The sequence below is a fragment of the Styela clava genome, chromosome 2, assembly GCF_964204865.1.
Source record: "Styela clava chromosome 2, kaStyClav1.hap1.2, whole genome shotgun sequence".
Lineage (NCBI taxonomy): Eukaryota > Metazoa > Chordata > Ascidiacea > Stolidobranchia > Styelidae > Styela > Styela clava.
In genome coordinates this window covers 21,192,286-21,202,990 of record NC_135251.1, presented here as the reverse complement: position 1 = coordinate 21,202,990, position 10,705 = coordinate 21,192,286, and positions in this window count along the sequence as shown.

Below are 10,705 nucleotides of genomic sequence, written 5' to 3'. Positions count from 1 at the left end.
GCTTCCGATTAGCACGATGAACCAATGTCTACGATTACCTTGACAAATTCTAAATTAAACTGTTGAATGAGTTTTGGTGTCACTTCAATACGTAGGGTGTTGTTGAAACAGATAGACGACTCTCTCATTCAAGATAAATTTGGAAACCACATTCTAGATGCTGAATTCAATTCATCGCATTTTGGTGTTAAATGGATGTTTTATTTTGAAAATATCTTCTTTTTATTGTCTACCTTCGCACAACGAATCAATTAAAATTCCAGGTCTCAAATTTATTTTATTATAGCACCAAGCCCAATTAAACTAGAGACAGGATAAGTGAGCCTTAATGAAATTGGATATAAAACAGAAACAGATACGCCCAGAAGCTATCACAAAATGAAATTTTTAATCTTATTCAATAAAACCTGGGCATTAGATAAATCAAACTAGAAGACTCAATTTATCTGAGGCATCTGCTTGTTTGAATATAAACATTTTCAAAGTAATCCTTTTATCATTCCGCATCAAAAGGGACCGCCTTAATCGAACAATAGCCTCATCCACGCGACAATTCGGCCTCCTGGATCAAGCTTTCTTTGTGAATTTTTACACAAAATTACAATCTTGACACAATAGATTTGGAGACGCGTGAGGTGAAAATTGTGAACATCAATACATTGGTTACGTGATATAGAAACGTGAAAGCTATACTTTAATTCGTTTGAAAAATAAGAACTGGGGCGGGGCGGTGACTCTGGCACTAGTACTCTTGGGGTTTTATGAAAATTTCTCGTTCAAATCTAGTATGATTAAAGTTTGCGCCACGGATATGTATGTATCAACAGAATACTATTTTGATGTAGTGACCCCCCAAATGTAAACTTTTTAATTCTTTTTCGGCTTAACATTTAAAACTATGTCAAACAACTGATCATTGTCGTGACCAGAACACCTGTAGAAACTGCTCGCGTGCAGCACCTGGTCTACAATTGTGGTATATACAAAAAGTAAAAACAATTATGTTAAAGTTAAAAACGTCGGGTGTACACAAAAGGCACCGCTCACAGTATTGGTTCAAGACAATTATTTTAAAGTGGAGTCCTCAGTCTAATCAATACTGAATCCAAAAACACTAGTTTGAATTCTGCTAGAAAAACAACCTAAATATGAGGTGCAAAACTACAAATGGTCGGTTTACCTTATCAATCCCCACAAAAACAACTAAATTCATATTTGGGTTGATATCTGTGAAAAAAGATTTGCCACTAAATTAATCAATTTTGTCATTTGGTCTCATTTATTTTGTAATTAGTATACTTCATTTAATCCGTTCTGATTTTCGGACTCTCGTTAATTCATGAAATCTTCGATCATCGCCGAGATGAATGGCTATACTTTTTATACTTTTCCTGACAGGTATCTTGTTTTTACCTAATTTATTATGCTTAGAGTTTTTCTAAAAACGACCAAATTTGCGATTTTATTTTTTTGTGATTTTTCACTTGCAATACTTTGTGAAAAATATGACGATGATGAGAAGATAATATCTCAGGAGATTGTACAAAACTTATTTTATTCAAATTTTTCCAAAAAATTGTAGCAACAAATTTTATGAAAAACCTTGTGGAAAGCATCGTATTGGTTCTTGTACTTTCATTATTAATATGCGCAATGTGTGTGGTCTGGAATTTCAAAAAGTACGATAATGTGAATATAATTGACAATAATGAACTTTTATTGTTTATTGCGGTTTTCTGCTCCAGACGGCAGAAATATTCCACAAGGCGCCGATAGTTGAATAATTGCACACAAATTCAATTTGCATAAACTTTTCAAACATATATAGAAAATGTGATTTCTAAAATATTTAAACAGATAAATTTTGTGATATTTTAAATCAGATATAATTCGAATATACTATTCTTTTATCTATCCTTCTAATCCAAACGTTTTTTGCACTAAAAAAGATCATTTGGTAGTAATTCTGATGAAAAATGAGTATTTATCATTTGCAATTCAACTTTTAATCACAAAAATACCCCAAATTCAAATCGGGATGAATAATAATGTTAGTTGTCACTAACTACATGTATAGCCATTGGGTCATATTCACACATTCCGTTGTGTTTAAACATGTTTACGCAACACCTAGCAACAACTTTGAACTAACGTAAACAAAACAAATGAAAAAATCTCTCTATCAACAAAACCCTTTTAATGAACTATTTTGGTCACTTTTTGGTTGTAAACAGCTAAAATATGCTTGAACATGAAAGCAAAAGGGTTTAACCGTCTGTAACCACTAGTGACCAAATCAGTCTATCTGAACTTAATTGAAATGTAAATATGCGGTAGCTATGCGATAAATTTAATTGTTTGATATACGGGATTCCGGAACAGATAAAACTGATTTGTAGAGGTCGTTAAATTTCAACATTTTTGAATGTAGGTAATAGATAGTCACGATTACTGTTTGAAAACCCAATAAATTCATGTCGTTTTTGTCTTGTTTTTACTATCTGTAATTCATTTTTGGAAAATGTTACAAAACATAAACAAAAATGAATGAGATTTTGGACGAGAGTATTTGATTTTTAGGCATAACTTTTCTGATATAATTAAATCGGATTACTTCAAAACTTCAGGTAAATGACACATATTTTATAATATAAAATAAACTGATACGAAATTTATTCCACTATCGGGCGTTTTACTCATATAATAACATACTGTATCTCTAACCACGATAGGTCAAGCCAAATTTAGGGCCAATAAATTTATAATTAAATTTACTTCTGTTTGTCATTTGACCCTCTGGAATCTAAATTGGCTACGGAGTATTTGCGTTCAATTTTATCTTTTGCTTTAATTTACCTTTAGAAGATAAAAACATAATTCTTGGTACATCTACCTCGCGGTTGTGCACAATGGTGTGCACACCTCCTATAAATTGTAATGACTCTTTTATGTTGTAACGTTATATATTACAGCAAGTTTGGTATGCGTATATATTCCAATGTTATGATGTATGTGAGAATATATGTCACTCGCACATTATTATATCGAAAATATTTTGCTTGTAGCCTATATATATTAGGCTAGGATGAGCAACCGATGGCCTGGTATGTTAAGACAGATTCCATCAATGACCAATAGGAAGCTTCTAAGCAGAATTGCATATGTTCAAAAATGATCTTATAAAGGTTTCGTGTTTAAGTAGTTCTGTTTATCAAATGGTATGCATAATATTTTATAATCTAAAAAATGTTCTCTAAACGTGGACGCCTAAAAATCATAAAACAGCATTTAAAAATTTTAGAAATTCTATTCAAGCACAGTTACTTTACGTAACCGGTAAAACGGTTTTGCAAATTGAAATATATATTTTCTTTGCAAAATGTATCAAACATAATTCGAAATTCACAAACTAAGTAAAAGTAGAAGTAAAAGTATTCATATCTTTAGTAAAGGAAGTCGAAATTAAATTTATATCGAAACATTAGTACAACTGTTCCTCGTTCCCAATGAATTTAACGTGAAATAAGCCTTCTTTAGAGTCCCACAACCTGATTCTTATATATGCAGCCATGAGATTTGAAGTTGAAAATGAATTTCAAACGAATGCTAAGCTCGCCGTGCCGAGATTACGCATCTTGCTCGGTATTGAGTTAAGCCGACCTAATTCATAGCTGCGATGTGGCCTCTTCAAACAAATAATCCCATTTTTAACACCATATGGGCTTTAGAAACGAATTTTGAATTTTGGGGTTCGCATTCAAGGAATTTGGTCCACTCGGTGACGAAACATAGAAAGTCATAACTAATATGATGCAACTCAACAAAGATTTTACTCGAAATTAAATAAACGTGACCTAAGTTGCTAACGGTAATATTTAAAATAGAATTTTTTTTTTTTCCAATAAAATCCGGCTTTTCATAAACAATTGCCCAGAAAAGATAGAGGAAAGGCAGCTCAGTTTTATTCACCAAGTCACGTTTCTGAACGTTGTTTAATCCAACGTTTAGTTACCCAGCTACGATAATGATTGAACGAAATCACTGTTCTGAACTTCTGAGAGATCATGTCATGATTTATTACCTGGCGACCCGACGGATTTACCATATTCGCTAATCTTCAGAAATCCTTTCAAATCTTTTTATGATCAAATTATATCCGCATACCTTCGGGTCATGGATGATTTCTGTCGCTAGACAATTTATCGATGACATAACCCCAAACGAACATAATATGTTCGTATGAACGAAACTAACGAACTTGTCATGGTTGTCAATCATGAGCTTTTCGTGGAAATCCAATTCCACGTATAGAATCGAAATTCAATTCACTTTTTCCAAGCTTGTTCATGGATTGCAGTCCCGTTTCTGCTTTAGTTTGAATCGTTTGATTTTTTCTCTAATTTTTCGAAGTGATTACATCATAAGCAAAATAGTCTTACGAATTCCAATGGGGTGCATTGCTATTTTACTGATTGAGTTATTTCAACTTCAGATCACCACGAAATTCCATTTTTTTATTCGAACTAGTACGTTCTCCTGGGTAATTTTTATGGCTTGATATATAACGGCAAATTTATCAACAAAGTTGGATTAAGATATTAAAGGTGAATTAGTTTGTTGTGTTACGATACATAACTTTTCGCGAGGTTTTTGATCTGGGGCATTTGCGTACATGATTCGGAGAGCACGTGCAAAGAGCACGTAGTTAGTTGTTTGTAAACAAATATAAACAAACAAGTGAACATTTGGATAAGCAAACAAACATTTCAATTTCAGTAATCGATACAAAATTCTTGAAATTTGTAATTCTGTTAGTGACATGTAATCACTAAATATGCATTAGGAATGTAAAAACTTTCATCTGCAAACAGTAGTAATATCATTTTTGATTTACATGCATGTTTTAAAATCTTGTCAATGAAAATGCGAAAAGTGCAGAGTTGAAAGCGCTCATTGAAAACTTCCATTTCCCAGTAAACAAACCAACATTTTTGTTTTACCATGGTTGTAGGTAATACACGCCTTGTATGTGATGATTATATAGAATAGAAGGTTCGGTTAAAAGCTATATTTAATTTCAGTTTGTTAATGTTGAATTCGATTTTTTCAGTCATTCTTTGAGTAGTGTTACGATAAATACCCTCAAACCAAAGTCTGATATCACATTGTGTATTGTGTAAAGTGTTTAAACTGCGACAATTTGTCATTTCTCCTCGTGTGGACGTTTAGAAACTTTTGAAAACATATCAATTTTCCATAAGATAACATTGTTAGCTTTTCGCACGATTTCCATTGAAATATCGACATACGTTTGTTTGCTTCCAGTGAATATTTATCGGTTTGTACAACCTCTGTAATGTTTTTCTTGTCACCGTAAATCATTTTCGGATCTTAGTTGTTCTACAAAACACAACATTGTAAAAATTTTATCATGATCTCACTTCTGCATGAATAACTAACGTACCAATCTTGAATGTACAAAACGTGATATGTATGTGCTTTGAAATATTATTAAAAAGTCAGAGAAAGAGGACGACGATGAGAAGAAGAAAATACGTATCGAAAACAAACGACTTTTTCCACTATCAATCCATTAAATGTTTTCCACAATTTCGTAGAACCCATGATCAAACATACAAATTACGAGAATTCTATCGGCCAATAAATTGTAATTAAAACTCTTAGTAGGCGGTCGCGTTTGTTGTAAACGATGACACTTTTACGATTGATATAATCCCTTCACATTAACGCTTAGTTGTTCGTTCCAGTCGATTTATAGTTTCCGAGTAAACAAAGTTTATGTGAGACAAAATCATGTTAGATGAGTCTTGACATAGTAATAAACATGTTCGTGAACTTCTTTACATACGTTACATGTGAAGTACTAAATAATAAAGATCGTAACTCAAATTGTTTACAATTTTTATCCATTTTCGATATTTGTCATTCTCGATTCAAGTGGAATTTGTCATGGATTTTCAAGTTACGTGAAACTTTGCGGGTTGCAACCAGGCGGACAAAATTCAATAGCAGGGTAGCTGATCCGATTAATTTTAACCAACAGCCGCAGATGATTTGCATAGCTTATACAAATAAATGTTTTTTTTTCCTATCACACTTATGAGTTCGTGCTCATTTGGGCTTCCTGAGAACCAAATTTTCGTTAGAGCTAATTCAAATTTGAATAAACATTCTTTGTAAACCAACGTTTTCCGGGTTGTTTTATAAGAATAAATCTTTGTTATATGTGGTGCAGTGCTGTATGGTTTGTGGTAGTTTTATCGACCGTATGACAATAAAATTGTATAAAACAGATTTTTGTAACTGTGTTCCTTGTCACGTAGGCTGTTTGATATTTTCTTATGACTGAAATTTTTGTCGGCCACAATGCACAGATCGAACGCGACTCGATTCAATTTAGACAAGCCGGCATTCGCGTAAAGGTAAAAACGATACTCTTTTATAACAATCATACAATCTCCTCTTCTCAGTTAGTTATATTGGCAATGGTGGATCGTAAAGACAGAAGAAATTACTTCACTAACACAACGCAATTCGTCCAATGCCCAAGACAATCTTGGCTTTTATTCCTTTTTGTTCAATTATGGTACAATATTTTGAAAATTCGCAGTTAACAAAGTACGATAAATGCTTCAAGTTTAAACGTGATCGTCGAAAGAATTCAATCACATCGATTCTGCAAAAAATACTTAAGCTTCTAAAATCAAATTGGCATTAAAAACAATACATCTTTTCAAACTCTTTTTTTTATCAGTCGATTTGAAGCCTCTAATCTAATATCCAATAGACAAATTGCCTTGGTAATTAGGACGACATAAAATCAATTGTATTTCAATCACTTGTCAGAAAAAGGAAAAATCTTAATTAATGCATAGTCAAATAGGGTCGTATCTGATCGGTTCTTGACAAAAAATAACCCAAGTTCGTCTTGAACCCATATTGATTTTTAGTCGTCCAGACAGATAGATTTTAAAAATGATGTTCGACCGTGCATGGAGCACCTTTCATAATAGTCCTTGTGTCATTCCTGAGAGAAATATAAATATGTATTGGAAGGGATTTGAATAATCGACTCGTCGATAACATGTATTCTATTACATTTGGATTTTGTATTATTGAAAAACATAATACAGCAAAAACAATTTGATGACACTCATGGATAATGTTTTATGCACTTAGATGATAAAAAAGTGCTGCTCATTTGTCTATTTTATTTATTATGTATTGCCGTTTTATTCGAAAAAGAATTAAAAATATAAAGATGCGATGAAATTTTGGAGATAAACAGAACTAAGATTTTTACAACATCGCATATATGCAGTTATATATATATATATTAATACTCTTAATCGAGCGATTACGCCTAACAAACGAACGCCTGACATAATTAATGTATGATACATTTGGGAATGTATTTAAATAACTTTGTTTCTTTCAGTTTTTTAAATTTGTTGAGAAACTTTGACAAATCATACACTATCCAATGCATAACTGTTCATATAGGAAGAACTACAAATACAATTGGCAATTTTGAAAGAAATTATATGTAATTTTGATACTAATTATAAAAACGGATTTGTATGAAATTACCGGTCGATATCGATCGAAGATTATTGCTGTTGTTATTTTTTAATCAGTGACGCCCGACATGGATATTTAATGCAAATCCCAACGAATTTGCCAAAATGGAGACGGAAATGAATTAATTTAATTAGGCGGGCTGTACTATATTGATCCGGAGTGATCCCAATTTGAGCCTGTCCATATGAAATTCTAACAGATGAACAGATAAAAAAAAGTTTCTTATCTTTCAGAGAACAAGGTTATTTGATGTACATGAGAAATTAATATTAACTCATATGAAACTATAAATTTTATTTAACGATTTATGATTTTCGTCTGCCTATAATTTCCTTTTCCTAGGTGTGACGTCATCACGGCGGAAGCGATTTTATATAATTATTGATTTTTAGTAATTAATAATAATAATTACATAGAAAATGATATTTTTGTAAATCTAATAGCATAAAATTGCTTCACAAGTTATAATAAAAAACGACTCAAATTATTGTTCTATAGAATCTTGAATATTAGGCCTATTTCACAAAATTTTCAGTCTATCAAGCAAGGGATAAGTATTACAATTACATTTTTCAAGTGTGGTTTAGTCACGGCCCACTATACAAATATTCTATATATTTATTCAAGAAACAATAACTCGAGAATCCCATCAAGTTTATAGACAGTATACCACAGGTGCTTGGAAAAATAATTGACAAAATCTATATCAATATTATTTATGAATGATTAGTATTAAACGCTTTCATATGTGAATTAAAAATAATGATAGAAAGTTATCTATTTTCTCAAGAAGATCTTAATTTGACGTAATTGCACTAGTCAACCCAAGACATCATATTTCGTGTTTAATTATGTGATATTTAACCTAATCAATCGAAACAATTTATTTCAATTTTTAGGTATTTTATTGGATCAAAAATGATTGATGAAAAAACTAAAATTACCAATTAGGATAAAAAATCTGGATCCTGAACATTGATTAGAAAATTCTAAAAGTGAAGTTGATAATAGGTATGTGAAAGTATTAACACCATTTTTGTCATGTCGAGCAGCCTGCATCGCTTTTGGTATCAGCCATAGAAAAGACAAACCCAGAAAATTATTAAGAGTAACGTCGGTAAATTACCTATGTTGTGGATTTTTCAAATTGATTGTAATTTATTAGAAGGAGGTATTAAATGCCTGAACATAGTTTCGTATCCGGATTCGTTGCCGGGTGTCTAATTGGTATCAATGTCTGTAAATATTTAAAGTTGTAAACCTTCGTAATAACTGAAAATAATAGTTAATAGTTAGTAATAGAACTAGATCTTAAAAGTTTGTCCAGACAACACGCAAGAGGTGAATACTAAGTTTGGACAAAATTACTTTTATTTTATTGATAATAAAACAATGTATTACAGAAAAATTAAATGCGTCGATTTTGAAATTGTTCCAAGTTATCTTAATATCATGGTTCAATTGTGTACCAGTATTCAGTCTTGTGGTAATATTATTCAATTCAATATGATCAACCAACAAAAAAACGTAAAATTGTATTGTGTTGATTAATTCTACTGGGAATTTATGCAGATCTTGGCTTCTCAAGTTAACAGATTTTGGACGGTGAAACGCGCTTGTCTGGAAGTTCTAAATATACATGTACCCCAATGAAACTTTTTTGGAACATAAGTAACAATCATCTAAGAAGACACTAGAAAATTAATCAATTAATTGCATTTAATTTTTCCATAATAAATGCCAGATGTTTATACTGTAGTATGCGTTTCAATATTACTATATAAGTTATCTTATTGTGGTTTGCAAACTTTGATATTATTGAGCTTTTGAATCAAAATAATTTCATATACTATTATCAATGTTTGACGTACATCAGCACAAAGGAAGATGAAAATAATTACTATAAACTTTGGTTTTTCGTAGTAATTTGGCCCATCGAAAATTTATGTATTTTTGTAATCATGGCCTAATTTGAACCATTCATATCACTAATTTCGACTGTACAAACAGCAAAAAAGTTAAATCATCGTTAACTATTGAATTAGAATATTACTTCAAAGTTTCTTTCCTCCAGGGATTTTTTTGTATATAACACAAAAGCGAGACAGACATGTATCTAATCTTAGCAAGGAACATGCTCACTTTCTTTCTCTCTCTCTCTCCCGTACACATACATCTTTTGTTCTATTAAAAAGTTTTCTTTATTATGTATTTCAAATTATCGTGAATTATTTATATCGCCGTATTTTAAGCGTTTGTTGGTAAATAAATCGTCAATATTTATCCTAAAATTGTTTGTCAATTCTATTTTGTTATGTAGCATCTGTTGCAAATGAGAAAATGAGATAATTTATTTATATACTAGAACCTGTTCGTAGTTTTCCACAACCTGTTAAATATTCAAAAAATATCCTGTACACTATACAGTCTGTATTGATATTATTAAAACACCACAAATCTATTTCCGGTCAATAATGACGTTATTCCTATTGACTAAAAATTATCATGACGCTTTCACCCAAACACGATTCAGAACATGCCAGTAAACATAGAAAAATACTTGGTTAGTTTTTGTTACGTTTGTTGTTGTTTCCGTTTCCTAGCGGATAATATTTGGGGGTATATATATAAATTTCTTACAGTATGCTTTATCTATCTTTAGTTCCCTAATTAGGTCTTGTACAATCGAATATAAATTGCATGAATAATTGGCTATTTTAGGTATTTAATTAGGAAAGAATAAGTCATGTTAAACCGGAGAGGATGCTTAAAGGCGGAAGTGTGAAATTTTTGATATATATAATAATTCAAAAAATAAAATTTTGAACTATACGGTCGAAAAAATGGAAGTAAGCTAAATTACAAATGGCCTTCCAAATGATAATGCCAACATAGGAATGCACAAATGATATTTGAATTCAATGGTCCAATCATTATTAGAATTGTAAATTCACTTAATATAACTCTGATTTCAGTATTAAACCCTTTTCTACTAACTATTTAATGCTGATATTCAAGGTGTTATTACCCCGCTTTATTTGAGCGAACTTTCAAATTTAGCAGACGAAACTTTCACCCTGATTGATGGTAGTTATAATCAATT